This window comes from Mirounga angustirostris, unplaced genomic scaffold, assembly GCF_029215605.1.
Source record: "Mirounga angustirostris isolate CCGP_5_RB_7025 unplaced genomic scaffold, mMirAng1.0.hap1 SCAF_9, whole genome shotgun sequence".
Lineage (NCBI taxonomy): Eukaryota > Metazoa > Chordata > Mammalia > Carnivora > Phocidae > Mirounga > Mirounga angustirostris.
This window is the reverse complement of record NW_026991717.1, coordinates 23267563-23282876: the sequence shown is the minus strand read 5'-3', so window position 1 is coordinate 23282876 and position 15314 is coordinate 23267563.

The following is a 15314-nucleotide window of genomic DNA, read 5'->3' as shown; positions in this document are numbered from 1 at the left end:
CTAGCTAATAGGATCCAATAGTACATTAAAAGGATTATTCACCACTACCAGGTGGGATTTATTCCTGGGCAGCAAGGGTGGTTCAACATACCCAAATCAATCAATGTGGTACACATTAATAAAAGGAAGGACATTAAACATAGGATCCTCTCAGTAGATGCAGAGAAAGCTTTTGACAAAACACAGCATACTTTCTTGAAAGAAAAAAAAAAAAAAACCCTCAACAAAGTAGGGATAGAGGGAACATACCTCAACATCATAAAGGCCATATATGAAAGACCCACAGCTAATATCATCCTCAACAGGGAAAAGCTGAGAGCTTTTCCCCTAAGGTCAGGAAAACGACATGGATGTCTACACTCACCACTGTTGTTCACCATAGTACTCAAAGTCCTAGCCTCAGCAATCAGACAACAAAAAGAAATAAAAGGCATCCAAATTGGAAAAGAAGAAGTCAAACTTTCACTCTTTGCAAATGACACTCTGAATAGAAAATCCCAAAGCCTTCACCAAAATTTGCCAGAACTGATAGAGGAATTCAGCAAACTGGCAGGATATAAAATCAAAGCACAGAAGTCTGTTGCATTTCTTTCTTTTTTTTTTTATTCTTATGTTAATCCCTATACATTACATCATTAGTTTTAGATGAAGTGTTCCATGATTCATTGTTTGTGCATAACACCCAGTGCTCCATGCAGAATGTGCCCTCCTCAATACCCACCACCAGGCTAACCCATCCTCCCACCCACCTCCCCTCTAGGACCCTCAGTTTGTTTTTCAGAGTCCATCGTCTCTCATGGTTCGTCTACCCCTCCGATTTCCCCCTTTCATTCTTCCCCTCCCACTACCTTCTTCTTCTTCTTCTTTTTTTTTTTCGTAACATATATTGCATTATTTGTTTCAGAGGCACAGATCTGAGATTCAACATTTCTATACACCAGCAATGAAGTAGCAGAAAGAAAAATCAAGGTATTAATCACAGTTACAATTGCACCCTAAACCATAAGATACATAGGCATAAAGCTAACCAAAGAGGTAAAAGATCTTTACTCTGAAAACTAGAGAACACTTATGAAAGAAACTGAGGAAGACACAAAGAAATGGAAAAACATTCTATGCTCATAGATTGGAAGAACAAATATTGTTGAAATGTCTATGCTATCCAGAACAATCTACACATCCAATGCAATCCCTGTCAAAATACCACCAGCATTTTTCACAGAGCTGGAACAGACAATTCTAAAATTTGTATGGAACCAGAAAAGACCCCAAATAGCAAAAGGAGTGTTGAGAAAGAAAACCAAAGCTGGAGGCATCACAGTTCTGGACTTCAAGCTACATTACCAAGCTGTAGTCACCAAGACAGTATGGTTACTAGCACAAAACCAGACAGAGATCAGTGGAACAGAATGGACCCTCAACTCTATGGCCAACTAATCTTCAACAAAGCAGGAAAGAATATCCAATGGGGAAAAGACAGTCTCTTCCACAACGATGTTGGGAAAACTGGACAGCCACATGCAGAAGAATGAAATTGGACCATTTTCTTACAGCATACATAAAAATAAATTCCAAATGGATCAAAGACCTACATGGGAGACAGAAAACCATCAAGAGCCTAGAGGAGAACACAGGCGGCAGCATCTTTGACCTCGGCCGCAGCAACTTCTTGCTAGGCTCGTCTTCAAAGGCAAGGGAAACAAAAGCAAAAAAAATGAATTATTGGGACTTCATCAAGATAAAACACTTCTGCACAGGGAAAGAAACAATCAAGAAAACTAAGAGGCAATCTACAGAATGGGAGAAGATATTGGCAAATGCCATATCTGAGAGTTAGTTATAAAGGGTTAGTTATAAAGAACATACCAACCTCAACGCCCAAAACACAAATAATCCAGTTAAGAAATGGGCAGAAGGCGTGAATAGCCACTTTTCCAAAGGAGACATCCAGATAGCTAGCAGATACGAGAAAAGATGCTCAACATCATTCATCATCAGGGAAATGCAAATCAAAACCACAATGAGATACCACCTGACACCTATCAGAATGGCTAAAATGAACAACACAAGAAACAGCCAGTGTTGGGGAGCGTGCAGAGAAAGGGGAACTCTCTTACACTGTTGGTGGGAATGCAAACTGGTGCAGCCACTCTGGAAAACAGTATGGAGGTTCCTCAGGAAGTTAAAATTGGAACTACCCTCTGACCCAGCAATTGCACTACTAGGTATTTGCCCAAGGGAATGTGAAGCTTTTAACAACACATAGGAACAGACTTTCTGATTTAGAAAATGAGAAGTAACGACATAGACAATGGAGAATCTATGGATAAAAATATCAATTCTTATGGGAAAGTGGCTTATAACAAAAAATTAGACTATATAGTTTCACCTTTGGGTGGAGATCCACAAAATTAAACTAAATGCTTTCAGATTTTGAATTTTTAATGGGAGAAAATATGATTTGCAATTAATTATTATATATAATTAACAAAAAGCAGTCACTGTCTTGGCTCTTTAATAGTCTGAAGGTTTTAAGTTTTGATATATTTCATCTTAAATGGTTTTAAAGAGCAGGCAGTTGTTAGTATATTAAAAATCAGCATTGTGTTTTGACCTTCTAAAATGATTCATGGTATTTTCTTACTACATTCTTATAAAAATTTGCTAGTGGCCTGGATTTATTATTACTTTTTAACCATACTAGTCACATTGGAGTCCTGCAAAGATGTTTGAAGAGCTAATATTTAAAAATATAAGGTTGCCACTATAGTATGAGAAAATGTCAAACATCCAAAATATTCTCTTTGGAAAACAAGCTAAGAAGTATATTTTAAATACAGATAATTTGTCTTCCTTTAAAGCCAAGAACGTAAAATTATAACAAATTCTGCTTTTGACATACTTGGAATATCGTATCTTAAAATAATGTCTTTTAATACACCTACTACTTACCTTTTCAATATTTTTAAAATACTTCTGGGGCACCTGGGTGGCTCAGTCCGTGAAGCGTCTGCCTCCAGCTCAGGTCATGATCCTGGAGCCCTGGGATGGAGCACCGCATCAGGCTCTCTGCTGAGCAGAGAGCTGGCTTCTCTCCCTCCCTCTGTCCCTTCCCCTTCTTGTACTCTTTCTCCCTCCCTCTCTCTGTCAAATACATAAATAAAATCTTTTAAAAATATATATTTTTAAATACTTGCACATTATACGAAAAATTAACCATTAAAAACTAATTTAGGGAGGTATGTAGTTTTACACTTTTACCCTTAGGCCTGTGGATTCCATACATCTCTGCCAGGTACATCTCATGTCCCTCAGCTCATTGGACTAGAAGTTCCTGGTATCTTGTATATTCCTTTCATCATCATCATCATCATCATCATCATCCACGTGTTTCTCTCTCTCTGAACCTGTGCAGGGGTTTCCCCCCACAAAACAACCCCAAATCTATAAGAAAACCCCAGAGCATTATTTTGACCCACCACGTCCCTTAAAGAACAGATCCTGTTGTAAAAATAACTAGTGTTAAGGTATTACCTGAGAAAGCATAAAATAATCCACATGGGACTAGTCCAAAAAAGGCAGGCTCTGAAGAAAATCCTCTGGGACAAGTGGCGGCCCAGCCTCCTCCTTAGCCACTGTGGATCGCACAGGGGAGTGTTCTCCTCACACTGGTGCCACCCCACGCAGTCCTGAAGCCATGGCGGAGCCTCCTGGGAAGTTCATGAGGAAATTACCTCACTGAGGATGAGCTGAATGCCCTCTGAAGGAACACTCACGTGGGCCATCCTACTCTTAAAGGGTGGAGTCCGTCGCCCCGTGCTGGCTGTCGGGTGTAGCGCAGGATACACCTTTCAACTTTTTGAGGAACCTCCATACTGTTTTCCAGAGTGGCTACACCAGCTTGCATTCCCACCAACAGTGTAGGAGGGTTCCCCTTTCTCTGCATCCCCGCCAACATCTGTCATTTCCTGACTTGTTAATTTTAGCCATTCCGACTGGTGTGAGGTGGTATCTCATTGAGGTTTTGATTTGGATTTATTTCCCTGATGTTGAGCGATGTTGAGCACTTTTTCATGTGTCTGTTGGCCATTTGGATGTCTTCTTTGGAAAAATGTCTGTTCTTGTCTTCTTCCCACTTCTTGATTGGATTCTTTGTTCTTTGGGTGTTGAGTATGATCAGTTCTTTCTAGATTTTTGATACTAGCTCTTCATCTGATATGTATGTCACTTGCAAATATCTTCTCCCATTCTGTCGGTTGTCTTTTGGTTTTGTTGACTGTTTCTTTTACTGGGCAAAAACTTTTTATCTTGATGAAGTACCAATAGTTCATTTTTGCCCTTGCTTCCCTTGCCTTTGGCGAAGTTTCTTGGAAGAAGTTGCTGCGGCTGAGGCTGAAGAGGTTGCTGTGTTCTCCTTTAGGATTTTGATGGACTCCTGTCTCACATTGAGGTCTTTCAACCACTTTGAGTCTATTTTTGTTGTGGTGTAAGGAAATGGTCCAGTTTCATTCTTCTGCATGTGGCTGTCCAATTTTCCCATTTGTTGAAGAGACTGTCTTTTTTCCATTGGACATTCTTTCCTGCTTTGTCGAAGAAGAGTTGGCCATAGAGTGGGGGGTCCATTTCTGGGCTCTCTATTCTGTGCCATTGATCTATGTGTCTGTCTTTGTGCCAGTACCATACTGTCTTGATGATGACAGCTTTGTAATAGAGCTGGAAGTCCGGAAGTGTGATGCCACCAGCTTTGCTTTTCTTTTCCAACATTCCTCTGGCTATGCGGGGTCTTTTCTGGTTCCATACAAATTTTAGGATTATTTGTTCCATTTCTTTGAAAAAAGTGGATGGAATTTGGATGCGGATTGCATTGAATGTGTAGATTGCTCTAGGTAGCATTGACATCTTCACAATATTTGTTCTTCTAATCCATGAGCATGGAACGTTTTTCCATTTCTTGGTGTCTTCCTCAATTTCTTTCATGAGTATTTTATAGTTTTCAGAGTACAGATCCTTTGCCTCTTTGGTTAGATTTCTTCCTAGGTATCTTATGGTTTTGGGTGCAATTGTAAATGGGATCGACTCCTTCATTTCCCTTTCTTCTGTCTTGTTGTTGGTGTATAGGAATGCCACTGACTTCTGTGCATTGATTTTATATCCTGCCACTTGACTGAATTCCTGTATGAGTTCTAGCAGTTTTGGGGTGGAGTCTTTTGGGTTTTCCACATAAAGTATCATATCATCTGCAAAGAGTGAGAGTTTGACTTCTTCTTTGCCGATTTGGATGCCTTTGATTTCTTTTTGTTGTCTGATTGCAGTGGCTAGGGCTTCTAATACTATGTTGAATAGCAGTGGTGATAGTGGACATCCCTGCCACATTCCTTACCTTAGGGGGAAAGCTCTCAGTTTTTCCCCATTGAGAATGATATTCACTGTAGGTTTTTCATAAATGGCTTTTATGATATTGAGGTATGTACCCTCTATCCGTATACTCTGAATCAGAGTTTTGATCAAGAAAGGATGCTGGACTTTGTCAAATGCTTTTTCTGCATCTATTGAGAGGATCATATGATTCTTGTTCTTTCTTTTGTTAATGTATTGTATCACATTGATTGATTTGCGGATGTTGAACCAACCTTGCAGCCCAGGGATAAATCCCACTTGGTCGTGGTGAATGATCCTTTTAATGTACTGTTGCATCCTATAGGTAGTATTTTGGTGAGAATTTTTGCATCCATGTTCATCAAGGATATTGGTCTGTAATTCTCCTTTTTGATGGGGTCTTTGCCTGGTTTTGGGATCAAGGTAATACTGGCCTCATAAAACGAATTTGGAAGTTTTCCTTCCATTTCTATTTTTTGGAACAGTTTCAGAATAGGTATTAGTTCTTCTTGAAATGTTTGGTAGAATTCCCCTGGGAAGCCATCTGGCCCTGGGCTTTTGTTTTTTGGGAGATTTTTGATGACTGCTTCGATTTCCTTTGTGGTTATAGGTCTGTTCATGTGTTCTATTTCTTCCTAGTTCAGTTTTGGTAGTTGATACATCTCTAGGAATGCATCCATTTCTCCCAGATTATCTAATTTGCTGGCATAGAGTTGCTCATAATATGTTCTTATAATTGTTTGTATTTCTTTGGTGTTGGTTGTGATCTCTCCTCTTTCATTCATGATTTTGTTGATTTGGGTCATTTTTCTTCTTGATAAGTCTGGCCAGGGGTTTATCAATCTGTTAATTCTTTCAAAGAACCAGCTCTTAGTTTCGTTGATCTGTTCTACTGTTCTTTTAGTTTCTATTTCATTGATTTCTGCTCTGATCTTTATGATTTCTCTTCTCCTGCTGGGTTTAGGCTTTATTTGCTGTTCTTTCTCCAGCTCCTTTAGGTGTACAGTGAGGTTGTGTACTTGAGACCTTTCTTGTTTCTTGAGAAAGGCTTGTATTGCTATATACTTTCCTCTTAGGACTGCCTTTTCTGCATCCCAAAGATTTTGAACAGTTGTGTTTTCATTTTCATTGGTTTCCATGAATTTTTTTCAATTCTTCTTTAATTTCCTGGTTGACCCATTTATTCTTTAGTAGGATGCCCTTTAGCCTCCATGTATTTGAGTTCTTTCCGACTTTCCTCTTGTGATTGAGTTCTAGTTTCAAAGCATTGTCGTCGGAAAATAGGCAGGGAATGATCCCAATCTTTTGGTTACCAGTTGAGACCTGATTTGTGACCTAGGATGTGATCGATTCTGGAGAGTGTTCCATAGGCACTAGAGAAGAATGTGTATTCCGTTGCTTTGGGATGGAATGTTCTGAATATGTCTGTGAAGTCCATTTGGTCCAGTGTGTCATTTGAAGTCTTTATCTTGTTGTTGATCTTTTGCTTGGATGATCTGTCCATTTCTGTGAGGGGGGTATAAAGTCCCCAACTATTACTATATTATTGTCCATGTGTTTATTTGTTTTTGTTATTAATTTCCTTATATAATTGGCTGCTCCCATGATAGGGGCATAGATATTTACAACTGTTAGATCTTCTTGTTGGATAGACCCTTTAAGTAGGATATAATGTCCTTCGTCATCTCTTATTACAGTCTTTGGTTTAAAATCTAATTTGTCTGATATAAGGATTGCCACCCCAGCTTTCTTTTGGTGTCCATTAGCATGGTAAATGGTTTTCTACCCCCTCACTTTCAATCTGGGGGTGTCTTTGTGTCTAAAATGAGTCTCTTGCAGACAGCATATCGATGGGTCTTTTTTTTTTTTAATGCAATCTGATAGCCTGTGTCTTTTGATTGGAGCATTTAGCCCATTTACATTCAGGGTAACTATTGAAAGATAGGAATTTAGTGCCATTGTATCGCCTGTAAGGTGACTGTTACTTTATATTGTCTGTGTTCCATTCTGGTCTATGTTGCTTTTAGGCTCTCTCTTTGCTTAGAGGACCCCTTTCAATTGTGCTTGTAGGGCTGGTTTTGTGTTTGCAAATTCCTTTAGTTTTTGTTTGTCCTGGAAGCTTTTTATCTCTCCTTCTATTTTCAATGACAGCCTAGTTGGATACAGTATTCTTGGCTGCACATTTTTCTCATCTAGTGCTCTGAATATATCCTGCCAGTCCTTTCTGGCCTGCCAGGTCTCTGTGGATAGGTCTGTTGCCAGTCTAATGTGTCTACCATTGTAGGTTACATATTTCTTCTCCCGAGCTGCTTTCAAGATTTTCTCTTTGTCTCTGAGATTCGTAAGTTTTACTATTTGATGTCGGGGTGTTGACCTATTTTTATTGATTTTGAGAGTGGTTCACTGTGCTTCCTGGATTTTGATGCCTCTTTCCTTCCCCAAATTAGGGAAGTCGTCTGCTATAATTATCTCTAATATACCTTCTGCCCCTCCCTCTCTTTCTTCTTCTTCTGGGATCCCAGTTATTCTAATGTTGTTTCGTCTTATGGTATTGCTTATCTCTCGAATTCTGCCCTCGTGACCAGTAGTTGTTTATCTCTCTTTTCCTCCGCTTCTTTATTTTCCATCATTTGGTCTTCTATATCACTGATTCTCTCTTCTGCCTCATTTATCCTAGCAGTTAGCACCCCCATATTCCATTGCACCTCATTAATAGCCTTTTTGATTTCGACTTGGTTAGATTTTAGTTCTTTTATTTCTCCAGAAAGCGTTTCTCTAATAACTTCCATGCTTTTTTCAAGCCCAGCTAGTATCTTTAAAGTGATGATTCTGAACTCTAGATCTGACATTGTACTAATGTCCGTATTGAGTAGGTCCCTGGCAGTCGGTACTACCTCTTGTTCTTTTTGTTGAGGTGATTTTTTTTCTGTCTTGTCATTTTGTCCAGAGGAGAATAGATTTATGAGAGAACAAAATGCTAACAGTGTAACAACGTCCCCAGAAAATATACTCTAAAAAATCAGAAAAGACCTGAAGCTGGGGGAAAAGAAAGGGAAAGAAAGAAAAAAGGAAAAGAAAAAGAAAAATGAACAAAAACAGAACAAAACAACAACAACAACAAAAAAAAAAAAACAGGATATGATCAAATATGATCAGGCTGGTGCATAGATCAGTGCCACACACTATATTTTGGGTGTATTCCTGTTAGAAGATAGTGCCTCCCAAAATTTTAAGGAAAGAAAAACTTATATATGTACAAAAATAAGGGTTGATATGATGAAGGGATGGAATATGACTGTAAAGATGAAAATTATAAAACATTTTATAAAAAGAATTGATAAGAAGTTGTTTAAAAAAAGAAAAGAGGATTTAAAAAAAAAGAAAGAAAAAAAAAGGAGAGAATGTGATCAGGGAGGAGAGTAGAACAAAACCATACACTAGAGATTTAGGGTATATTTTGATCTGTTAGAAGAAACTATCTCAAAATTTTAAAGAGAGAACAACTTATATATATATGCCAAAATATGGGTAACTACTATGAAGGGATAGCATATGACTCTAAAATGAAAAATAAAAATGTTTTTTTTAAAAAGGGATTGATTAGGTGTTGGTTGACAAAGGGAAAAAGAAAAATAAAAAAAAAAGACAGTTAAAAAAAAATTAACTTCAAAAGACTAAAGAATCCTGGTTAAAAAAAAAAAAAAAAGCCATGGATTCTATGTGCAGTATTCCCCTAGCACTGGAGTACTGCCGTTATCATTGATGGGTAAACTTGGTCTTGGCTGGCTGTTCTTGCTGATCCTCTGGGGGAGGAGCCTGTTGCCGTGGTTCCCCGATGTCTTTGCGGGAGGTGGAATTGGCCTGCCCTTGCCTGGTCCAGGCTAAGTAATCTGCTCGGGTTTGCTCTCAGGAGCTTTTGTTCCCTGCAAGCTTTCTGTACAGCTTTGGAGGATGAGAGTGAAAATGGCAGCCTCCCAATCTCCACCCTGGAGGAGCTGAGAACTAGGGGCCCCACTCCTCAGTGAGCCCCCAGAGAAAAGCAGTCAGTCACTCCTGTTTACCCGGTCTCTGGCCACACTCCATTCTCACATGGCCTGTGACCGTGTGTCTATCTCTGGCACCTGACTCAGTGTGGAGTCTCCAAACCCAGCAGATCCCTGCAGTGCACTCCCGCGCCGCTCCTCCCAGGGGAAGAAGGAGAGTCTCCCCAGATCTGCCACTTGTTGGGTCCCTGCTGGAGGAGCAGTGGCCCAATTGTGCCACAGATCACGGTTTATGGCAACCTTGAGCTGAGAGCCCACACCTCCCCTCCATCTCTGAAGCTGGCTTCCCCACTTTGATAGCTGGGAGCTCTGCCACACTCATGCACCCCCGGTCTTTCTGTGACCCCGAGGGTCCTGAGACCACACTGTCCCGCAAGGGTTCCACTGCCCGCTTAGCCACTGGAGCGACATCCCTCAGCGGAGCTGACTTCTAAAAGTTCCGATTTTGTGCTCCACGGCTCTATCACTTGCCAGAAGCGACCAATGGAGGCCCTCTCCCCCACCGTCTATCCTCCCGAATATCGCCTCGGATTCACTTCTCCGCACGTCCTACCTTCCAGAAAGTGGTCGCTTTTCTGTTCAGAGTTGTTGCTATTCTTTTCTTCCATCTCCTGTTGAGTTTGTAGGTGTTCATAATGGTTTGATCCCTATCCAGCTGAATTCCTGAGGCCAGACGAAATCCAGGTCTCCTACTCCTCCATCATCTTGCTCAGCCCCCTCACAATATATGCCCTCCTTAATGCCTATCTCCCAGTTACCCCATCCCCCCACCTGCCTCCCCTTCTGCAACACTCAGTTTGTTTTCCAGAGTCAAGAGTCTCTCATGATTTGTCTCCCTCTCTGATTTCTTCCCATTCAGTTTTCCCTCCCTTCCCCTATGATACTCTGCACTAATTCTTATATTCCACATATGAGTGAAACCATATGATAATTGTCTTTCTCTGATTGACTTATTTCATTTATCATAATACCCTCCAGTTCCATCCATGTTGGTGTAAATGGTCAATAATATTACACTGTATATTAACAAGCTGGAATCTAAATAAAAACTTTGAAACAAAAAGTAAATAAAAAGATATAAAATATGACAAAGTATACTTAAAATGCGGGGAGGAGAGAAATAAGAATGAGCTCAAACTTAAACAACCATCAACTTAATATAGACTGCTATATGAGGAAGAGGTTACATACAAACCTAATGGTGAATATATATCAAAAATACTAATAAATATGAAAAGAAAAAAAGAGAAAGAATTCCAAATATATCACTAAAGAAAATCAGTAAGTCATGAAAGAAAAATAAAAAAAAGATTAGAGAAAATCTGAAACAACCACAAAACAAGTAACAAATTCTCAATAAATACATATTATTAATAATTACTTTGAATGTAAATGGACTAAATGCTCCAAACAAAAGGTATAAAGTGACAGAACATATTAAAAACAAAAACAAAACAAAAAAAGACCCATTGATATGCTGCATACAAGACCCATTTTAGACCTAAAGACACCTGCAAGTGAGACAGTGGAAAAACATTGGGGTGCAGGTACCCCTTCGAATTACTATGTTTGTAACGTTTGGGTAAATACCTAGTAGTGCAATTGCTGGGTCTTAGAGTAGTTCTATTTATAACTTTCTGAGGAACCTCCATACTGTTTTCGAGAGTGAATGCACCAGTTTGCATTCCCACCAACAGTGTAAGAATTTTCCCTTTTTCTGCTACCTTGCCAACCTCTGTTCTTTTATTTATACAGTGAGTTCCTTGACTGACTTTTTAACAGAAATATTCATTTTTACTGCTTTTGTATTTCCTACATTTATACTGATATGTTTGGTCTCTCCTTTCCACTCAGAGTCCCCTTTCATATTTCTTGCAGGACCAGTCTCTTTTAGTTTTTGTTTGTCTGATAAACTATCTCTTCTTGTATCCTGAACAATACCCTTCCTGGGTAAAGTATTTTGGGCTGCAGATTTTTCCCATTCAGCACATTGAATATATCATTCCTCTCCCTTCTGGTTTGACAAGTGTTTGTTCAGAAATCTCCAGCTAGACTTATAAGTTTTCCCTTGTAAATTACTGATTTATTCTGTCTTGCTGCTTTTAAGATTTTTTTTTTCTTTATCACTATTTTGTGGGGGGGGGGGCAGCAAAGCAAGGTTTATTTAGTGATAGCAAAGGGGTAGTACAAAGCTCCCAAGGAGGGAGGGGACCCGAAGGGGTTGCCACTGAGTTTCTAAGTCTAGGGATTTTTTATGGGCTTGTTGGCAGGCTGTTTTAATCTGATTAATCCTCCCTGCACCTGTTATCCAATCAGGTTTTTGTCACCCATCATATGGGAAAAAGTGGAGGGCTCCTTCCAGGGTAGTGTAAGGGTGGTTTCCTCTTTTTTTTTTTTTTTTTAAAGGGTGGTTTCCTCTTAGGGCTTTTAAGCCCTTTAAGGGTGGTTTCCTCTTAGGGCTGGGGCCCCTTGTCCCTGCCTGCCTGCCTTCCAAATGTCCTTCATCATTCCCCCCTCAGAAGAGTTAACCCTAACTGCTGATAGGGAAGAAGGGCAATGATGGATTGTACTTACTTCCTTTTGGTCGGCTCATTTGATGGGAAAGCAGTCAGGTTCCTCTAGTCTGGATCTATCAAGGGGTCCCCTGTAGATGTCTGGTTTGACTTCCACATGAGGTTCCAACTGAACCACCACCATTTGGAGTTTTATGACCTTTATTCTGAAAGATATAAAATAGGTTAAGGCATTTAGGAGGCAATGCCCAAAGCACAGTGCAAGACTGAGTACAGCCTGGGGTCTGGCAAGAGATAGAGAATGTTTTAGTGAACTCCCCACATACTGTGATGAGAGGGCAGGCAAAAGGCACTTCAAGACTAGTTTGAGGTCCTCTCTGGGTTGAGGGATTTCAGGTATCCAGGCTTCAACTTCAGGCATTTTGCAATGGAGTTGGAGTTGTTAAATCACTGTATGTGGGCCTTCCCAAACTGGCCCTAACAAGTACTTGGTTTGCAGGGTGAAATGGGAGAGGTTGGTTATTTGGGGGCTGGGAGTTAGGAAACTCCTTGCAAGAAGGGTGAAATGATTAAAGCCCCAAACCTTGGCTACTCACTCTGAAGGGACTGGAAGAGTCCAAACCAAGGGATTTACTGGTGCCTTTATCACTTCTGAAGCTTTTTTCGGTTTTATAGGGGAAGACCTCATTCTAGTGCATGAAGGTACCACACAAACCAGGAGGTCCTATCTAAATTTCTCCTTGTAAAGAGTTTGTGGGTCATTATCTTAACCTAAATGGAAGGCTTGGTGTAGGGTTTTTAGGACCTTCCATTGGTTAGCAGATGGCAGGTGAAGCCCTACCATCCTCTGCCTGGAGCCAGCCTGGAGCCTGGGCAGTATATCCCTGTTCTGTTGCCCATTTCCTCAACTGAATAGCAGGGTGTTTCCTGGGTAATGGAGCCATCCCAGACAAGGGGGGCAATCATAGGGGTAGTTGACCTGGTGGCCAATTTTGCTGCAGCATCAGCCAGTGCATTCCCTTCAGATACTTCATCCATTCCTTTTTGGTGCCCCTTGCAATATATAACTGCTACTCCTGGGGGTTGATGTATGGCTAGTAGAAGCCGTGTGATTTCCTGATGATTTTCATATTGTACCATGGGCATGTAAAACCAAGAAGATGTATTTGGAGGCAGTATATATGTTGACTCTTTTGCCCTTACTGAGCTTTAAAGCTTGGGTGAGGGCCCTCAGCTCAGCCAGTTGGGTGCTTGACCCAGGTAGGAGAGGGTTACTCTCTATTATTTCATATAAAGAGACCACAACGTATTCAGCCTTTCAGGTGCCCTGTTGAACAAATAAGCTCCCAGCAGAAAATAAAGTCCATTTTCTATTGGGGTTCCTTTAAGTCCCCCCGGGCAGCATAGGTTTGGGTTATAATTTGTTGACAGTCATGCTGTGCTTTTGTTGATTTTGATGAGTGTTCTCTATACCTCCTTCATTTGGATGTCTATTTCCTTTCCCAGATAGGGAAGTTTTTAGCTATTCTTTCTTCAAATGCATTTTTTGCCTCCTTTTCTCTCTCTTCTTTTTCTGGGACTCAAATATTACTATATTTGATGGAGCACTAAGTTCCTTAAGTTTATTCTCTTTTTGTGTAAATCTTTTTTTCACTCTTTTTCATCTTGATTACTTTCCATTATTCTGTCTTTTAAGTCACTAATTCATGTCTCTGCTTCTTCTATCCTGATATTCATTCCATCAAGTATGTTTATCATTTCATTTATTGAGCTCCTTATCTTTGCTATATTATCCCTTATCTCTATGTGAAGAGTCTCCCTGAGGTCTTTTACTCTTTTCACAAGTACAGTGAGTATCCTTATTTATTTATTTATTTATTTATTAGATCTTGCCCATGATATTGTCCTGTTTTTCCATTTGGTATTAATTTGTCTGCCTCCCTGTGTCTGCTTCTCTGTATTCAGAAAGTATGTTATGTCTTCTGCTCTTGAAAGTAGTGACTTCTTGTGACACCTGGGTGGCTCAATTGGTTAAGTGTCTGACTCTTGATTTTGGCTCAGGTCATGATCTTGGGGTCAGGAGATACAGCCCTGCATTGGGCTCCATGCTGGGTGTGGAGTCTGCTTAAGATTCTGTCTCTTCTTCCCCCTCTGCCCCTCTCTCCCCACTCTCTCTCCTTCTTTAAAAAAATAAATAAATAGGGATGCCTGGATGGCTCAGTCGGTTAAGCAGCTGCCTTTGGCTCAGGTCATGATCCCAGGTTCCTGGGATTGAGTCCCCATCAGGCTCCTTGCTCAGCAGGGAGCCTGCTTCTCCCTCTCCCTCTGCCTGCTGCTCCCTCTGCTTGTGTTCTCTCAGTCAAATAAATAAATCTTTAAAAAAAATAAATACATAAATAAAATAAAAAAAATAGTGACTTCATGAAGAGAAGATCTCAGTGTGCTGTGCAGTGCAGTGCCCCATGTTCACCAGAGCCTGGCACTTCAGGAGAGTATCCCTTGTATGTTGCTTATGCCCTGCTGCTGTCTGTCACTTTTCCTTTCAGTGTGGTTTTCTGTACTGACTCTCTTTTGTGAGCTGTGCTTGCTCTCTGTGGAGTTAGGTAGACACAGGCAGTCTAGCACTGAGGTGGCATGCCTGCCAGGGCACTGGCATGTGGGGCAATGGTGTTAGCAAAATTCATGCTGGGCTACCAGTCCTATGCTGGATCCCCTGAAACACTGTGGTGGCTGGGGGCTGCACATAGGGACAGCTAGGGGCATGGATGTGGCACATGATGATAACTGGGCATAGCTGGGCCCAGTGTGTGATGGTGGCTAGGGGTGCACAGCTGGGTGCAGCCTGGTGGCTGGTGCTGTGTGCAGAGGCAGCTGTGTACCCAACAAGTGGGCAGGGTGATCATACTGCTTTAACAAAACTTCCTGAACCCTGGGCTGAGGCTACAAGTGTCTGTGGAGCTCTGCTTCCCACATATTGCTCTGTTTTTATGTTGGGGGATGGGGAAGGAAAATGGTGCCCACTGGCTCCCTTATTTTGAAAGAAGTCCCCTGGGGTGCCTGGGTGGCTCAGTCATTAAACATATTCCTTCAGCTCAGGTCATAATCCCAGGGTCCTGGAATTGAGCCCCTCATTGGGCTCCCTGCTCTGTGGGAACCCTGCTTCTCCCTCTCCCACTCTCCCTGCTTGTGTTCCCTCTCTCCCTGTGTCTCTCTCAGTCAAATAAATAAAATCTTTTTTTAAAAAATGGAAGAAGTCCCCCAAGAAGCTCCAAAATCAGTATAAAACAAATCTGTCTCCTCTTTACCTCCAGTATTGTGTAAACTCCCACTTTTATGTTGCCTTTCCTGAAGGCTGCTGTCTCTTTGAGCTATCACTTACCTT